This window comes from Channa argus, unplaced genomic scaffold (assembly GCF_033026475.1).
Source record: "Channa argus isolate prfri unplaced genomic scaffold, Channa argus male v1.0 Contig190, whole genome shotgun sequence".
NCBI lineage: Eukaryota > Metazoa > Chordata > Actinopteri > Anabantiformes > Channidae > Channa > Channa argus.
In genome coordinates this window covers 1-17,694 of record NW_027125408.1, presented here as the reverse complement: position 1 = coordinate 17,694, position 17,694 = coordinate 1, and the positions used below count along the sequence as shown (strand labels likewise).

Here is a 17,694-nt window from a genome sequence, read left to right as displayed (position 1 = left end):
ATGCTGTTTGCCATATCGCGTGCACCAAGAATAGGGCATGCAATGCAGGAAAGGGACTCCTCAACAGATAGTCAACACTGAAATTGAACGACGACTATTGCAACTTTAGCCAGTAATCATTCCACTGCAATTGCACTTTATACATGCCGGACATTCAAATGCAGTATACTGTTTACATGCTGCTTTTTTTGCACTTTTGGCACACTTGACTGTACTGTACTGTAAAATAGTATACAATAGGTTTACTGGTCGGCACTGTCTTAGGTTTTGTGTCCTGTCCTGTGTTATTTTGTGTTGTCCATCTACACTGTCTGTCATTACTGTTTTTCATCTGCACTGTTTGCACTAGGTTGAACTCGATGCACTTTACATAGCTTGTGTTGTTTTGTAGCACCTTGGTTCTGGAGGAACGTTATCTCGTTTCTACTGTGTACTGTGTACCACTGTGTATAATAGAAATGACAATAAAAGCCACTTGACTTGACTTGACTTTATCGTCCGCTCTGTCAAAGACACACAGCCTTTATTCAGCGACTACCCTGGCGTAATCTTTTGTTTTTTTGTCTCTTTTGTCTATTTGTGCCATTCTGTGATTTCAGGTTGTTTTACTGAGCAAGCATTCGTAAGAACTTAGTCAACCCACTGACACAGCTTGAGTGTGCATGTCATCTTAAAATAACAACAAGAGTGTTTCTGCCTGGTTTCGAACCAGGGACCTTTCGCGTGTGAGGCGAACGTGATAACCGCTACACCACAGAAACCGGCCACTTTGACAAACTTCTTCAGAGCGTAGCTTCCCAGCAAAGTGAATAAAACAGTCGCGGAAGATTACTCCTAAGGGGCTTTGGGATGACAAGATCTTTATGGAACTTTGTAGTACTAAAACCAAAAGTGTTGCCTTTCTCATTGTTAGAACTGAGACAACCCCTTTTACAAGACACTCCAACCAGGCTGACTGTGCAGATAATAATGGACAGCAACAGTGTTTCTGCCTGGTTTCGAACCAGGGACCTTTCGCGTGTTAGGCGAATGTGATAACCACTACACTACAGAAACTGGCCACGTAGGGTGGCACTTTCAGAGGGTAGCATCTAACCACAAAGCGACACATCATCATGCAAGGTCGACTCTAAGGGGCTTTCAAACCTCCTAGTGCACAATAGGTACTTTCTCAGCTTAATGGGGACCATGCTCATATGTAGAGGCTGATCGGTCCAACGCTATGCCAGTGCAGTGTGGAGAGGAGATTGAAGCTCTTGTAATTGACATCCTAAGGCTGCTGCTGCAAGTGCAGCTATTTATCGTGGTCGTGGTCGGCTTGTCCAAACAAAGGCTGTTTAGAAATTGGTTCTTAACTTTCTTCAGTAGTCTCGCATAACCCTTTTTCGACATGCTGTTTGCCATATCGCGTGCACCAAGAATAGGGAATGCAATGCAGGAAAGGGACTCCTCAACAGATAGTCAAAACTGAAATTGAACGACGACTATTGCAACTTTAGCCAGTAATCATTCCACTGCAATTGAACTGTATACATGCCGGACATTCAAATGCACTATACTGTTTACATGCTGCTTTTTTTGTACCTTTGGCACACTTGACTGTACTGTACTGTAAAATAGTATACAATAGGTTTACTGGTCGGCACTATCTTAGGTTTTTTGTCCTGTCCTGTGTTATTTTGTGTTGTCCGTCTACACTGTCTGTCTATACTGTTTTTCATCTGCACTGTTTACACTAGGTTGAACTCGATGCACTTTACATAGTTTGTGTTGTTTTGTAGCACCTTGGTTCTGGAGGAACGTTATCTCGTTTCTACTGTGTACTGTGTACCACTGTGTATAGTAGAAATGACAATAAAAGCCACTTGACTTGACTTCACTTAATCGTCCGCTCTGTCAAAGACACACAGCCTTTATTCAGCGACTACCCTGGCGTAATCTTTTGTTTTTTTGTCTCTTTTGTCTATTTGTGCCATTCTGTGATTTCAGGTTGTTTTACTGAGCAAGCATTCGTAAGAACTTAGTCAACCCACTGACACAGCTTGAGTGTGCATGTCATCTTAAAATAACAACAAGAGTGTTTCTGCCTGGTTTCGAACCAGGGACCTTTCGCGTGTGAGGCGAACGTGATAACCGCTACACCACAGAAACCGGCCACTTTGACAAACTTCTTCAGAGCGTAGCTTCCCAGCAAAGTGAATAAAACAGTCGCGGAAGATTACTCCTAAGGGGCTTTGGGATGAGAAGATCTTTATGGAACTTTGTAGTACTAAAACCAAAAGTGTTGCCTTTCTCATTGTTAGAACTGAGACAACCCCTTTTACAAGACACTCCAACCAGGCTGACTGTGCAGATAATAATGGACAGCAACAGTGTTTCTGCCTGGTTTCGAACCAGGGACCTTTCGCGTGTTAGGCGAATGTGATAACCACTACACTACAGAAACTGGCCACGTAGGGTGGCACTTTCAGAGGGTAGCATCTAACCACAAAGCGACACATCATCATGCAAGGTCGACTCTAAGGGGCTTTCAAACCTCCTAGTGCACAATAGGTACTTTCTCAGCTTAATGGGGACCATGCTCATATGTAGAGGCTGATCGGTCCAACGCTATGCCAGTGCAGTGTGGAGAGGAGATTGAAGCTCTTGTAATTGACATCCTAAGGCTGCTGCTGCAAGTGCAGCTATTTATCGTGGTCGTGGTCGGCTTGTCCAAACAAAGGCTGTTTAGAAATTGGTTCTTAACTTTCTTCAGTAGTCTCGCATAACCCTTTTTCGACATGCTGTTTGCCATATCGCGTGCACCAAGAATAGGGAATGCAATGCAGGAAAGGGACTCCTCAACAGATAGTCAAAACTGAAATTGAACGACGACTATTGCAACTTTAGCCAGTAATCATTCCACTGCAATTGAACTGTATACATGCCGGACATTCAAATGCACTATACTGTTTACATGCTGCTTTTTTTGTACCTTTGGCACACTTGACTGTACTGTACTGTAAAATAGTATACAATAGGTTTACTGGTCGGCACTATCTTAGGTTTTTTGTCCTGTCCTGTGTTATTTTGTGTTGTCCGTCTACACTGTCTGTCTATACTGTTTTTCATCTGCACTGTTTACACTAGGTTGAACTCGATGCACTTTACATAGTTTGTGTTGTTTTGTAGCACCTTGGTTCTGGAGGAACGTTATCTCGTTTCTACTGTGTACTGTGTACCACTGTGTATAGTAGAAATGACAATAAAAGCCACTTGACTTCACTTGACTTGACTTGACTTAATCGTCCGCTCTGTCAAAGACACACAGCCTTTATTCAGCGACTACCCTGGCGTAATCTTTTGTTTTTTTGTCTCTTTTGTCTATTTGTGCCATTCTGTGATTTCAGGTTGTTTTACTGAGCAAGCATTCGTAAGAACTTAGTCAACCCACTGACACAGCTTGAGTGTGCATGTCATCTTAAAATAACAACAAGAGTGTTTCTGCCTGGTTTCGAACCAGGGACCTTTCGCGTGTGAGGCGAACGTGATAACCGCTACACCACAGAAACCGGCCACATTGACAAACTTCTTCAGAGCGTAGCTTCCCAGCAAAGTGAATAAAACAGTCGCGGAAGATTACTCCTAAGGGGCTTTGGGATGAGAATATCTTTATGGAACTTTGTAGTACTAAAACCAAAAGTGTTGCCTTTCTCATTGTTAGAACTGAGACAACCCCTTTTACTAGACACTCCAACCAGGCTGACTGTGCAGATAATAATAGACAGCAACAGTGTTTCTGCCTGGTTTCGAACCAGGGACCTTTCGCGTGTTAGGCGAATGTGATAACCACTACACTACAGAAACTGGCCACGTAGGGTGTCAATTCCAGAGGGTATCATCTAACCACAAAGCGACACATCATCATGCAAGGTCGACTCTAAGGGGCTTTCAAACCTCCTAGTGCACAATAGGTACTTTCTCAGCTTAATAGGGACCATGCTCATATGTAGAGGCTGATCGGTCCAACGCTATGCCAGTGCAGTGTGGAGAGGAGATTGAAGCTCTTGTAATTGACATCCTAGGGCTGCTGCTGCAAGTGCAGCTATTTATCGTGGTCGTGGTCGGCTTGTCCAAACAAAGGCTGTTTAGAAATTGCTTCTTAACTTTCTTCAGTAGTCTCGCATAACCCTTTTTCGACATGCTGTTTGCCATATCGCGTGCACCAAGAATAGGGAATGCAATGTAGGAAAGGGACTCCTCAACAGATAGTCAAAACTGAAATTGAACGACGACTATTGCAACTTTAGCCAGTAATCATTCCACTGCAATTGCACTGTATACATGCCAGACATTCAAATGCACTATACTGTTTACATGCTGCTTTTTTTGTACCTTTGGCACACTTGACTGTACTGTACTGTAAAATAGTATACAATAGGTTTACTGGTCGGCACTATCTTAGGTTTTTTGTCCTGTCCTGTGTTATTTTGTGTTGTCCGTCTACACTGTCTGTCTATACTGTTTTTCATCTGCACTGTTTACACTGGGTTGAACTCGATGCACTTTACATAGTTTGTGTTGTTTTGTAGCACCTTGGTTCTGGAGGAACGTTATCTCGTTTCTACTGTGTACTGTGTACCACTGTGTATAGTAGAAATGACAATAAAAGCCACTTGACTTGACTTGACTTGACTTAATCGTCCGCTCTGTCAAAGACACACAGCCTTTATTCAGCGACTACCCTGGCGTAATCTTTTGTTTTTTTGTCTCTTTTGTCTATTTGTGCCATTCTGTGATTTCAGGTTGTTTTACTGAGCAAGCATTCGTAAGAACTTAGTCAACCCACTGACACAGCTTGAGTGTGCATGTCATCTTAAAATAACAACAATAGTGTTTCTGCCTGGTTTCGAACCAGGGACCTTTCGCTTGTGAGGCGAACGTGATAACCGCTACACCACAGAAACCGGCCACTTTGACAAACTTCTTCAGAGCGTAGCTTCCCAGCAAAGTGAATAAAACAGTCGCGGAAGATTACTCCTAGGGGGCTTTGGGATGACAAGATCTTTATGGAACTTTGTAGTACTAAAACCAAAAGTGTTGCCTTTTGCATTGTTAGAACTGAGACAACCCCTTTTACAAGACACTCCAACCAGGCTGACTGTGCACTGACAGCAACAGTGTTTCTGCCTGGTTTCGAACCAGGGACCTTTCGCGTGTTAGGCGAATGTGATAACCACTACACTACAGAAACTGGCCACGTAGGGTGTCAATTCCAGAGGGTAGCATCTAACCACAAAGCGACACATCATCATGCAAGGTCGACTCTAAGAGGTTTTCAAACCTCCTAGTGCACAATAGGTACTTTCTCAGCTTAATGGGGACCATGCTCATATGTAGAGGCTGATCGGTCCAACGCTATGCCAGTGCAGTGTGGAGAGGAGATTGAAGCTCTTGTAATTGACATCCTAGGGCTGCTGCTGCAAGTGCAGCTATTTATCATGGGAGAAATTCTCTATTTCGATTAATAGTATGTGGTCGGCTTGTCCAAACTAAGGCTGTTTAGAAATTGGTTCTTAACTTTCTTCAGTAGTCTCGCATAACCCTTTTTCGACATGCTGTTTGCCATATCGCGTGCACCAAGAATAGGGAATGCAATGCAGGAAAGGGACTCCTCAACAGATAGTCAAAACTGAAATTGAACGACGACTATTGCAACTTTAGCCAGTAATCATTCCACTGCAATTGCACTTTATACATGCCGGACATTCAAATGCACTATACTGTTTACATGCTGCTTTTTTTGTACCTTTGGCACACTTCACTGTACTGTACTGTAAAATAGTATACAATAGGTTTACTGGTCGGCACTATCTTAGGTTTTTTGTCCTGTCCTGTGTTATTTTGTGTTGTCCGTCTACACTGTCTGTCTGTACTGTTTTTCATCTGCACTGTTTACACTAGGTTGAACTCGATGCACTTTACATAGTTTGTGTTGTTTTGTAGCACCTTGGTTCTGGAGGAACGTTATCTCGTTTCTACTGTGTACTGTGTACCACTGTGTATAGTAGAAATGACAATAAAAGCCACTTGACTTGACTTGACTTGACTTGACTTAATCGTCCGCTCTGTCAAAGACACACAGCCTTTATTCAGCGACTACCCTGGCGTAATCTTTTGTTTTTTTGTCTCTTTTGTCTATTTGTGCCATTCTGTGATTTCAGGTTGTTTTACTGAGCAAGCATTCGTAAGAACTTAGTCAACCCACTGACACAGCTTGAGTGTGCATGTCATCTTAAAATAACAACAAGAGTGTTTCTGCCTGGTTTCGAACCAGGGACCTTTCGCGTGTGAGGCGAACGTGATAACCGCTACACCACAGAAACCGGCCACTTTGACAAACTTCTTCAGAGCGTAGCTTCCCAGCAAAGTGAATAAAACAGTCGCGGAAGATTACTCCTAAGGGGCTTTGGGATGAGAAGATCTTTATGGAACTTTGTAGTACTAAAACCAAAAGTGTTGCCTTTCTCATTGTTAGAACTGAGACAACCCCTTTTACAAGACACTCCAACCAGGCTGACTGTGCAGATAATAATAGACAGCAACAGTGTTTCTGCCTGGTTTCGAACCAGGGACCTTTCGCGTGTTAGGCGAATGTGATAACCACTACACTACAGAAACTGGCCACGTAGGGTGTCAATTCCAGAGGGTAGCATCTAACCAGAAAGCGACACATCATCATGCAAGGTCGACTCTAAGGGGCTTTCAAACCTCCTAGTGCACAATAAGTACTTTCTCAGCTTAATGGGGACCATGCTCATATGTAGAGGCTGATCGGTCCAACGCTATGCCAGTGCAGTGTGGAGAGGAGATTGAAGCTCTTGTAATTGACATCCTAGGGCTGCTGCTGCAAGTGCAGCTATTTATCATGGGAGAAATTCTCTATTTCGATTAATAGTATGTGTTCGGCTTGTCCAAACTAAGGCTGTTTAGAAATTGGTTCTTAACTTTCTTCAGTCTTCTTTTCCTTTCGGCTGCTCCCTTTCAGGGGTCGCCACAGCGAATCATGTGCCTCCATCTAACTCTGTCCTCTGCATCCTCTTCTCTCACACCAACTAACTTCATGTCCTCCCTCACTACATCCATAAATCTCCTCTTTGGTCTTCCTCTAGACCTCCTGCCTGGCAGCTCCAACCTCAGCATCCTTCTACCGATATATTCACAGTTTCTCCTCTGAACATGTCCAAACCACCTCAATCTGGCCTCTCTGACTTTATCTCCAAAACATCTAACATGAGCTGTCCCTCTGATGTACTCATTCCTGATCCTGTCCATCCTCGTCACTCCCAAAGAGAACCTCAACATCTTAAGCTCTGCAACCTCCAGCTCTGCCTCCTGTCTTTTCTTCAGTGCAACAGTCTCTAAGCCGAACAACATTACTGGTCTCACCACCGTCTTGAACACCTTTCCTTTCATTCTCGCTGATACTCTTTTATCACACAACACACCTGACACTTTTCTCCACCCGTTCCAACCTGCCTGCACTCGCCTCTTCACCTCTTTTCCACACTCACCGTTGCTCTGAACCGTTGACCCTAAATACTTAAAGTCCTGCACCTTCTTCACCTCTGCTCCCTGTAACCTCACCGTTCCACCTGGGTCCCTCTCATTCACACACATGTATTCTGTCTTGCTGCGGCTAAGCTTCATTCCTCTGTTTTCCAGAGCAGACCTCCACTTCTCTAGATTTTCCTCCACCTGCTCCCTGCTCTCACTACAAATAACAATGTCATCTGCAAACATCATAGTCCAGGGAGATTCTTGTCTAACCTCATCTGTCAGTCTGTCCATCACCAGAGCAAACAAGAAGGGGCTCAAAGCCGATCCTTGATGCAGACCCACCTCCACCTTGAACTCCTCTGTCACACCTACAGCACACCTCACCACTGTCTTACAGCTCTCATACATGTCCTGCACCACTCTAACATACTTCTCTGCCACTCCAGACGTCCTCATACAATACCACAGCTCCTCTCTCGGCACCCTGTCATACGCTTTTTCTAAATCTACGAAGACACAATGCAACTCCCTATGACCCTCTCTGTACTTCTCCATCAGCGTCCTCAAAGCAAATACTGCATCTGTTGTACTCTTTCTAGGCATGAAACCATATTGCTGCTCACAAATGTTCACCTCTGCCCTTAGCCGAGCTTCCACTACTCTTTCCCACAACTTCATTGTGTGACTCATCAGCTTTATTCCTCTGTAGTTGCCACAGCTCTGCGCATCTCCCTTGTTCTTAAAAATTGGTACCAGTACACTTTTCCTCCAGTCCTCTGGCATCCTCTCACTCTCCAAGATCTTGTTAAACAAACTAGTCAAAAACTCTACTGCCACCTCTCCTAGACACTTCCATACCTCCACAGGTATGTCATCAGGACCAACTGCCTTTCCACTCTCCATCCTCTTCAATGTCCTCCTCACTTCACTCTTACTAATCTTTGCTACTTCCTGCTTCACAACAGTCACCTCTTCTACTCTTCGTTCCCTTTCATTTTCCTCGTTCATCAACTCTTCAAAGTACTCCTTCCATCTTCCCATCACACTACTGGCACCTGTCAATACATTTCCATCCTTATCTTTAATCACCCTAACCTGCTGCACATCCTTTCCATCTCTATCTCTTTGTCTGGCCAACCTGTACAAATCCACCTCTCCCTCTTTAGTGTCCAACCTAGCATACAAGTCCTCATATGCTCTTTGTTTGGCCTTTGCCACCTCTATCTTCACCTTACGCTGTATCTCCCTGTACTCCTGTCTACTCTCTTCAGTCCTCTCAGTGTCCCACTTCTTCTTAGCTAACCTCTTTCTCTGTATACACTCCTGAACTGCCTCGTTCCACCACCAAGTCTCCTTGTCCGCTTTCCTCTTTCCAGATGACACACCGAGTACCCTCCTACCTGTCTCCCTGATCAAATTAGCTGTAGTAGTCCAGTCATCTGGAAGCACCTCCAAACCACCCAGAGTCTGTCTCAGCTCCTCCCTGAAAACTAAACGACATTCTTCCTTTTTCAACTTCCACCACTTCGTCCTCTGCTCTGCCTTAGTCCTCCTTATCTTCCTCACCACCAGCATCATTTTGCACACCACCATCCTGTGTTGTCTGGCTACACTCTCCCCTACCAATGCTTTACAGTCACTGATCTCTTTCAGATTACAACGTCTACATAAGATGTAGTCTACCTGAGTGCTTCTCCCTCCGCTCTTGTACGTCACCCTATGTTCCTGCCTCTTCTGAAAGAAAGTGTTTACTACAGCCATTTCCATTCTCTTTGCAAAGTCAACCACCATCTGACCTTCTGCGTTCCTGTCCTGAACACCAAACCTGCCCATAACAGTCTCATCACCTCTGTTCCCTTCACCTACATGCCCATTGAAATCTGCACCAATGACAACTCTCTCACCTCTGGGGATGCTCTGCATCACTTCATCTAACTCACTCCAGAATTTCTCCTTCTCTTCTAACTCACATCCTACCTGTGGGGCATAACCACTCACAACATTGAACATCACCCCTTCAACTTCCAGCTTCAGGCTCATCAACCTGTCTGATACTCTTTTCACCTCTAGAACATTCCTCACAAAATCCTCTTTCAATATAACTCCTACTCCATTTCTCTTCCTATCTGACCCATGGTAAAACAACTTGAACCCTGCTCCTAAGCTTCTAGCCTTGCTACCTTTCCACCTGGTCTCCTGGACACACAGTATGTCCACCTTCCTTCTCTGCATCATGTCGATCAACTCCCTAGCCTTCCCTGTCATAGTACCAACATTCAAAGTCCCTACTGTCAGTCCTACATTCTTAGCTTTCCTCTTCTCTCTCTGCCTACGAACACACCTTCCTCCTCTTCTTCTTCGTCTTCGACCAACAGTAGTCCAATTTCCACCGGTACCCTGTAGGTCAACAGCACCAGTGGCGGTCGTTCTTAACCCGGGCCCCGACCGATCCGGTATGGAAGCCTTTGTCACGATTCGCATGTTTGATTTGGCATGTGTTTTACGTCGGATGCCCTTCCTGCCACAACCCTTTGCATTTATCCAGACTTGGGACTGGCACAAGAAGACACTGGCTTGTGCCCCCTTGCGGTTACATTTCTTAACTTTCTTCAGTAGTCTCGCATAACCCTTTTTCGACATGCTGTTTGCCATATCGCGTGCACCAAGAATAGGGAATGCAATGCAGGAAAGGGACTCCTCAACAGATAGTCAAAACTGAAATTGAACGACGACTATTGCAACTTTAGCCAGTAATCATTCCACTGCAATTGCACTGTATACATGCCGGACATTCAAATGCACTATACTGTTTACATGCTGCTTTTTTTGTACCTTTGGCACACTTGACTGTACTGTACTGTAAAATAGTATACAATAGGTTTACTGGTCGGCACTATCTTAGGTTTTTTGTCCTGTCCTGTGTTATTTTGTGTTGTCCGTCTACACTGTCTGTCTGTACTGTTTTTCATCTGCACTGTTTACACTAGGTTGAACTCGATGCACTTTACATAGTTTGTGTTGTTTTGTAGCACCTTGGTTCTGGAAGAACGTTATCTCATTTCTACTGTGTACTGTGTACCACTGTGTATAGTAGAAAAGACAATAAAAGCCACTTGACTTGACTTGACTTAATCGTCCGCTCTGTCAAAGACACACAGCCTTTATTCAGCGACTACCCTGGTGTAATCTTTTGTTTTTTTGTCTCTTTTGTCTCTTTGTGCCATTCTGTGATTTCAGGTTGTTTTACTGAGCAAGCATTCGTAAGAACTTAGTCAACCCACTGACACAGCTTGAGTGTGCATGTCATCTTAAAATAACAACAAGAGTGTTTCTGCCTGGTTTCGAACCAGGGACCTTTCGCGTGTGAGGCGAACGTGATAACCGCTACACCACAGAAACCGGCCACTTTGACAAACTTCTTCAGAGCGTAGCTTCCCAGCAAAGTGAATAAAACAGTCGCGGAAGATTACTTCTAAGTGGCTTTGGGATGACAAGATCTTTATGGAACTTTGTAGTACTAAAACCGAAAGTGTTGCCTTTCGCATTGTTAGAACTGAGACAACCCCTTTTACAAGACACTCCAACAAGGCTGACTGTGCAGATAATAATGGACAGCAACAGTGTTTCTGCCTGGTTTCGAACCAGGGACCTTTCGCGTGTTAGGCGAATGTGATAACCACTACACTACAGAAACTGGCCTAGGTACTTTCTGTAGGTTTGTATAGGTAGTAGGTACTTTCTCAGCTTAATGGGGACCATGCTAATATGTAGAGGCTGATCGGTCCAACGCTATGCCAGTGCAGTGTGGAGAGGAGATTGAAGCTCTTGTAATTGACATCCTAGGGCTGCTGCTGCAAGTGCAGCTATTTATCATGGGAGAAATTCTCTATTTCGATTATTAGTATGTGGTCGGCTTGTCCAAACTAAGGCTGTTTAGAAATTGGTTCTTAACTTTCTTCAGTAGTCTCGCATAACCCTTTTTCGACATGCTGTTTGCCATATCGCGTGCACCAAGAATAGGGAATGTAATGCAGGAAAGGGACTCTTCAACAGATAGTCAAAACTGAAATTGAACGACGACTATTGCAACTTTAGCCAGTAATCATTCCACTGCAATTGCACTGTATACATGCCGGACATTCAAATGCACTATACTGTTTACATGCTGCTTTTTTTGTACCTTTGGCACACTTGACTGTACTGTACTGTAAAATAGTATACAATAGGTTTACTGGTCGGCACTATCTTAGGTTTTTTGTCCTGTCCTGTGTTATTTTGTGTTGTCCGTCTACACTGTCTGTCATTACTGTTTTTCATCTGCACTGTTTGCACTAGGTTGAACTCGATGCACTTTACATAGTGCATAGCTTGTGTTGTTTTGTAGCACCTTGGTTCTGGAGGAACGTTATGTCGTTTCTACTGTGTACTGTGTACCACTGTGTATAATAGAAATGACAATAAAAGCCACTTGAATTGACTTGACTTAATCGTCCGCTCTGTCAAAGACACACAGCCTTTATTCAGCGACTACCCTGGCGTAATCTTTTGTTTTTTTGTCTCTTTTGTCTATTTGTGCCATTCTGTGATTTCAGGTTGTTTTACTGAGCAATCATTCGTAAGAACTTAGTCAACCCACTGACACAGCTTGAGTGTGCATGTCATCTTAAAATAACAACAATAGTGTTTCTGCCTGGTTTCGAACCAGGGACCTTTCGCGTGTGTGGCGAACGTGATAACCGCTACACCACAGAAACCGGCCACTTTGACAAACTTCTTCAGAGCGTAGCTTCCCAGCAAAGTGAATAAAACAGTCGCGGAAGATTACTTCTAAGGGGCTTTGGGATGACAAGATCTTTATGGAACTTTGTAGTACTAAAACCAAAAGTGTTGCCTTTCTCATTGTTAGAACTGAGACAACCCCTTTTACAAGACACTCCAACCAGGCTGACTGTGCAGATAATAATGGAAAGCAACAGTGTTTCTGCCTGGTTTCGAACCAGGGACCTTTCGCGTGTTAGGCGAATGTGATAACCACTACACTACAGAAACTGGCCACGTAGGGTGGCACTTTCAGAGGGTAGCATCTAACCACAAAGCGACACATCATCATGCAAGGTCGACTCTAAGGGGCTTTCAAACCTCCTAGTGCACAATAGGTACTTTCTCAGCTTAATGGGGACCATGCTCATATGTAGAGGCTAATCGGTCCAACGCTATGCCAGTGCAGTGTGGAGAGGAGATTGAAGCTCTTGTAATTGACATCCTAGGGCTGCTGCTGCAAGTGCAGCTATTTATCGTGGTCGTGGTCGGCTTGTCCAAACAAAGGCTGTTTAGAAATTGGTTCTTAACTTTCTTCAGTAGTCTCGCATAACCCTTTTTCGACATGCTGTTTGCCATATCGCGTGCACCAAGAATAGGGAATGCAATGCAGGAAAGGGACTCCTCAACAGATAGTCAAAACTGAAATTGAACGACGACTATTGCAACTTTAGCCAGTAATCATTCCACTGCAATTGAACTGTATACATGCCGGACATTCAAATGCACTATACTGTTTACATGCTGCTTTTTTTGTACCTTTGGCACACTTGACTGTACTGTACTGTAAAATAGTACACAATAGGTTTACTGGTCGGCACTGTCTTAGGTTTTGTGTCCTGTCCTGTGTTATTTTGTGTTGTCCATCTACACTGTCTGTCTGTACTGTTTTTCATTTGCACTGTTTACACTAGGTTGAACTCGATGCACTTTACATAGTTTGTGTTGTTTTGTAGCACCTTGGTTCTGGAGGAACGTTATCTTGTTTCTACTGTGTACTGTGTACCACTGTGTATAGTAGAAATGACAATAAAAGCCACTTGACTTGACTTGACTTAATCGTCCGCTCTGTCATAGACAGACAGCCTTTATTCAGCGACTACCCTGGCGTAATCTTTTGTTTTTTTGTCTCTTTTGTCTATTTGTGCCATTCTGTGATTTCAGGTTGTTTTACTGAGCAAGCATTCGTAAGAACTTAGTCAACCCACTGACACAGCTTGAGTGTGCATGTCATCTTAAAATAACAACAATAGTGTTTCTGCCTGGTTTCGAACCAGGGACCTTTCGCGTGTGAGGCGAACGTGATAACCGCTACACCACAGAAACCGGCCACTTTGACAAACTTCTTCAGAGCGTAGCTTCCCAGCAAAGTGAATAAAACAGTCGCGGAAGATTACTCCTAAGGGGCTTTGGGATGACAAGATCTTTATGGAACTTTGTAGTACTAAAACCAAAAGTGTTGCCTTTCTCATTGTTAGAACTGAGACAACCCCTTTTACAAGACACTCCAACCAGGCTGACTGTGCAGATAATAATGGACAGCAACAGTGTTTCTGCCTGGTTTCGAACCAGGGACCTTTCGCGTGTTAGGCGAATGTGATAACCACTACACTACAGAAACTGGCCATGTAAGGTGGCACTTTCAGAGGGTAGCATCTAACCACAAAGCGACACATCATCATGCAAGGTCGACTCTAAGGGGCTTTCAAACCTCCTAGTGCACAATAGGTACTTTCTCAGCTTAATGGGGACCATGCTCATATGTAGAGGCTGATCGGTCCAACGCTATGCCAGTGCAGTGTGGAGAGGAGATTGAAGCTCTTGTAATTGACATCCTAGGGCTGCTGCTGCAAGTGCAGCTATTTATCGTGGTCGTGGTCGGCTTGTCCAAACAAAGTCTGTTTAGAAATTCGTTCTTAACTTTCTTCAGTAGTCTCGCATAACCCTTTTTCGACATGCTGTTTGCCATATCGCGTGCACCAAGAATAGGGAATGCAATGCAGGAAAGGGACTCCTCAACAGATAGTCAACACTGAAATTGAACGACGACTATTGCAACTTTAGCCAGTAATCATTCCACTGCAATTGAACTGTATACATGCCGGACATTCAAATGCACTATACTGTTTACATGCTGCTTTTTTTGTACCTTTGGCACACTTGACTGTACTGTACTGTAAAATAGTATACAATAGGTTTACTGGTCGGCACTATCTTAGGTTTTTTGTCCTGTCCTGTGTTATTTTGTGTTGTCCGTCTACACTGTCTGTCTGTACTGTTTTTCATCTGCACTGTTTACACTAGGTTGAACTCGATGCACTTTACATAGTTTGTGTTGTTTTGTAGCACCTTGGTTCTGGAGGAACGTTATCTCGTTTCTACTGTGTACTGTGTACCACTGTGTATAGTAGAAATTACAATAAAAGCCACTTGACTTGACTTGACTTGACTTGACTTAATCGTCCGCTCTGTCAAAGACACACAGCCTTTATTCAGCGACAACCCTGGCGTAATCTTTTGTTTTTTTGTCTCTTTTGTCTATTTGTGCCATTCTGTGATTTCAGGTTGTTTTACTGAGCAAGCATTCGTAAGAACTTAGTCAACCCACTGACACAGCTTGAGTGTGCATGTCATCTTAAAATAACAACAATAGTGTTTCTGCCTGGTTTCGAACCAGGGACCTTTCGCGTGTTAGGCGAATGTGATAACCACTACACCACAGAAACCGGCCACTTTGACAAACTTCTTCAGAGCGTAGCTTCCCAGCAAAGTGAATAAAACAGTCACGGAAGATTACTCCTAAGGGGCTTTGGGATGAGAAGATCTTTATGGAACTTTGTAGTACTAAAACCAAAAGTGTTGCCTTTCTCATTGTTAGAACTGAGACAACCCCTTTTACAAGACACTCCAACCAGGCTGACTGTGCACTGACAGCAACAGTGTTTCTACCTGGTTTCGAACCAGGGACCTTTCGCGTGTTAGGCGAATGTTATAACCACTACACTACAGAAACTGGCCACGTAGGGTGTCAATTCCAGAGGGTAGCATCTAACCACAAAGCGACACATCATCATGCAAGGTCGACTCTAAGGGGCTTTCAAACCTCCTAGTGCACATTAGGTACTTTCTCAGCTTAATGGGGACCATGCTCATATGTAGAGGCTGATCGGTCCAACGCTATGCCAGTGCAGTGTGGAGAGGAGATTGAAGCTCTTGTAATTGACATCCTAGGGCTGCTTCTGCAAGCGCAGCTATTTATCATGGGAGAAAGTCTCAATTTCGATTAATAGTATGTGGTCGGCTTGTCCAAACTAAGGCTGTTTAGAAATTGTTTCTTAACTTTCTTCAGTAGTCTCGCATAACCCTTTTTCGACATGCTGTTTGCCATATCGCGTGCACCAAGAATAGGGCATGCAATGCAGGAAAGGGACTCCTCAACAGATAGTCAACACTGAAATTGAACGACGACTATTGCAACTTTAGCCAGTAATCATTCCACTGCAATTGCACTTTATACATGCCGGACATTCAAATGCAGTATACTGTTTACATGCTGCTTTTTTTGCACCTTTGGCACACTTGACTGTACTGTACTGTAAAATAGTATACAATAGGTTTACTGGTCGGCACTGTCTTAGGTTTTGTGTCCTGTCCTGTGTTATTTTGTGTTGTCCATCTACACTGTCTGTCATTACTGTTTTTCATCTGCACTGTTTGCACTAGGTTAAACTCGATGCACTTTACATAGCTTGTGTTGTTTTGTAGCACCTTGGTTCTGGAGGAAGGTTATCTCGTTTCTACTGTGTACTGTGTACCACTGTGTATAGTAGAAATGACAATAAAAGCCACTTGACTTGACTTGACTTAATCGTCCGCTCTGTCAAAGACACACAGCCTTTATTCAGCGACTACCCTGGCGTAATCTTTTGTTTTTTTGTCTCTTTTGTCTATTTGTGCCATTCTGTGATTTCAGGTTGTTTTACTGAGCAAGCATTCGTAAGAACTTAGTCAACCCACTGACACAGCTTGAGTGTGCATGTCATCTTAAAATAACAACAATAGTGTTTCTGCCTGGTTTCGAACCGGGGACCTTTCGCGTGTGAGGCTAATGTGATAACCGCTACACCACAGAAACCGGCCACTTTGACAAACTTCTTCAGAGCGTAGCTTCCCAGCAAAGTGAATAAAACAGTCACGGAAGATTACTCCTAAGGGGCTTTGGGATGAGAAGATCTTTATGGAACTTTGTAGTACTAAAACCAAAAGTGTTGCCTTTCTCATTGTTAGAACTGAGACAACCCCTTTTACAAGACACTCCAACCAGGCTGACTGTGCAGATAATAATAGACAGGTACAGTGTTTCTGCCTGGTTTCGAACCAGGGACCTTTCGCGTGTTAGGCGAATGTGATAACCACTACACTACAGAAACTGGCCACGTAGGGTGTCAATTCCAGAGGGTAGCATCTAACCACAAAGCGACACATCATCATGCAAGGTCGACTCTAAGGGGCTTTCAAACCTCCTAGTGCACAATATGTACTTTCTCATCTTAATGGGGACCATATGCTCATATGTTGAGGCTGATCGGTCCAACGCTATGCCAGTGCAGTGTGGAGAGGAGATTGAAGCTCTTGTAATTGACATCCTAGGGCTGCTGCTGCAAGTGCAGCTATTTATCGTGGTCGTGGTCGGCTTGTCCAAACAAAGGCTGTTTAGAAATTGGTTCTTAACTTTCTTCAGTAGTCTCGCATAACCCTTTTTCGACATGCTGTTTGCCATATCGCGTGCACCAAGAATAGGGAATGCAATGCAGGAAAGGGACTCCTCAACAGATAGTCAAAACTGAAATTGAACGACGACTATTGCAACTTTAGCCAGTAATCATTCCACTGCAATTGCACTGTATACATGCCAGACATTCAAATGCACTATACTGTTTACATGCTGCTTTTTTTGTACCTTTGGCACACTTGACTGTACTGTACTGTAAAATAGTATACAATAGGTTTACTGGTCGGCACTATCTTAGGTTTTTTGTCCTGTCCTGTGTTATTTTGTGTTGTCCGTCTACACTGTCTGTCTGTACTGTTTTTCATCTGCACTGTTTACACTAGGTTGAACTCGATGCACTTTACATAGTTTGTGTTGTTTTGTAGCACCTTGGTTCTGGAGGAACGTTATCTCGTTTCTACTGTGTACTGTGTACCACTGTGTATAGTAGAAATTACAATAAAAGCCACTTGACTTGACTTGACTTGACTTGACTTAATCGTCCGCTCTGTCAAAGACACACAGCCTTTATTCAGCGACAACCCTGGCGTAATCTTTTGTTTTTT

General features: G+C 43.7%; 20 non-coding genes across 20 annotated transcripts; all 20 read right to left on the bottom strand.

The window, feature by feature from the left end:
- Window positions 1–688: 688 nt before the first annotated feature.
- On the bottom strand, window positions 689–761 carry trnav-cac (transfer RNA valine (anticodon CAC)). Its single transcript has one exon. It is a non-coding gene; the product is annotated as a tRNA-Val (tRNA).
- Window positions 762–983: 222 nt separating this feature from the next.
- On the bottom strand, window positions 984–1,056 carry trnav-aac (transfer RNA valine (anticodon AAC)). Its single transcript has one exon. It is a non-coding gene; the product is annotated as a tRNA-Val (tRNA).
- Window positions 1,057–2,078: 1,022 nt separating this feature from the next.
- Window positions 2,079–2,151, bottom strand: trnav-cac (transfer RNA valine (anticodon CAC)). The gene has a single exon. It is a non-coding gene; the product is annotated as a tRNA-Val (tRNA).
- A 222-nt stretch (window positions 2,152–2,373) lies between these two features.
- On the bottom strand, window positions 2,374–2,446 carry trnav-aac (transfer RNA valine (anticodon AAC)). Its single transcript has one exon. It is a non-coding gene; the product is annotated as a tRNA-Val (tRNA).
- Window positions 2,447–3,478: 1,032 nt separating this feature from the next.
- On the bottom strand, window positions 3,479–3,551 carry trnav-cac (transfer RNA valine (anticodon CAC)). Its single transcript has one exon. It is a non-coding gene; the product is annotated as a tRNA-Val (tRNA).
- A 222-nt stretch (window positions 3,552–3,773) lies between these two features.
- Window positions 3,774–3,846, bottom strand: trnav-aac (transfer RNA valine (anticodon AAC)). The gene has a single exon. It is a non-coding gene; the product is annotated as a tRNA-Val (tRNA).
- Window positions 3,847–4,873: 1,027 nt separating this feature from the next.
- On the bottom strand, window positions 4,874–4,946 carry trnav-cac (transfer RNA valine (anticodon CAC)). Its single transcript has one exon. It is a non-coding gene; the product is annotated as a tRNA-Val (tRNA).
- A 214-nt stretch (window positions 4,947–5,160) lies between these two features.
- On the bottom strand, window positions 5,161–5,233 carry trnav-aac (transfer RNA valine (anticodon AAC)). The gene has a single exon. It is a non-coding gene; the product is annotated as a tRNA-Val (tRNA).
- A 1,059-nt stretch (window positions 5,234–6,292) lies between these two features.
- Window positions 6,293–6,365, bottom strand: trnav-cac (transfer RNA valine (anticodon CAC)). The gene has a single exon. It is a non-coding gene; the product is annotated as a tRNA-Val (tRNA).
- A 222-nt stretch (window positions 6,366–6,587) lies between these two features.
- trnav-aac (transfer RNA valine (anticodon AAC)) lies at window positions 6,588–6,660 on the bottom strand. The gene has a single exon. It is a non-coding gene; the product is annotated as a tRNA-Val (tRNA).
- A 4,205-nt stretch (window positions 6,661–10,865) lies between these two features.
- On the bottom strand, window positions 10,866–10,938 carry trnav-cac (transfer RNA valine (anticodon CAC)). The gene has a single exon. It is a non-coding gene; the product is annotated as a tRNA-Val (tRNA).
- A 222-nt stretch (window positions 10,939–11,160) lies between these two features.
- Window positions 11,161–11,233, bottom strand: trnav-aac (transfer RNA valine (anticodon AAC)). The gene has a single exon. It is a non-coding gene; the product is annotated as a tRNA-Val (tRNA).
- A 987-nt stretch (window positions 11,234–12,220) lies between these two features.
- trnav-cac (transfer RNA valine (anticodon CAC)) lies at window positions 12,221–12,293 on the bottom strand. Its single transcript has one exon. It is a non-coding gene; the product is annotated as a tRNA-Val (tRNA).
- A 222-nt stretch (window positions 12,294–12,515) lies between these two features.
- Window positions 12,516–12,588, bottom strand: trnav-aac (transfer RNA valine (anticodon AAC)). The gene has a single exon. It is a non-coding gene; the product is annotated as a tRNA-Val (tRNA).
- Window positions 12,589–13,610: 1,022 nt separating this feature from the next.
- trnav-cac (transfer RNA valine (anticodon CAC)) lies at window positions 13,611–13,683 on the bottom strand. Its single transcript has one exon. It is a non-coding gene; the product is annotated as a tRNA-Val (tRNA).
- Window positions 13,684–13,905: 222 nt separating this feature from the next.
- Window positions 13,906–13,978, bottom strand: trnav-aac (transfer RNA valine (anticodon AAC)). Its single transcript has one exon. It is a non-coding gene; the product is annotated as a tRNA-Val (tRNA).
- A 1,032-nt stretch (window positions 13,979–15,010) lies between these two features.
- On the bottom strand, window positions 15,011–15,083 carry trnav-aac (transfer RNA valine (anticodon AAC)). The gene has a single exon. It is a non-coding gene; the product is annotated as a tRNA-Val (tRNA).
- A 214-nt stretch (window positions 15,084–15,297) lies between these two features.
- trnav-aac (transfer RNA valine (anticodon AAC)) lies at window positions 15,298–15,370 on the bottom strand. Its single transcript has one exon. It is a non-coding gene; the product is annotated as a tRNA-Val (tRNA).
- Window positions 15,371–16,419: 1,049 nt separating this feature from the next.
- Window positions 16,420–16,492, bottom strand: trnav-cac (transfer RNA valine (anticodon CAC)). The gene has a single exon. It is a non-coding gene; the product is annotated as a tRNA-Val (tRNA).
- A 222-nt stretch (window positions 16,493–16,714) lies between these two features.
- Window positions 16,715–16,787, bottom strand: trnav-aac (transfer RNA valine (anticodon AAC)). Its single transcript has one exon. It is a non-coding gene; the product is annotated as a tRNA-Val (tRNA).
- Window positions 16,788–17,694: the final 907 nt, after the last annotated feature.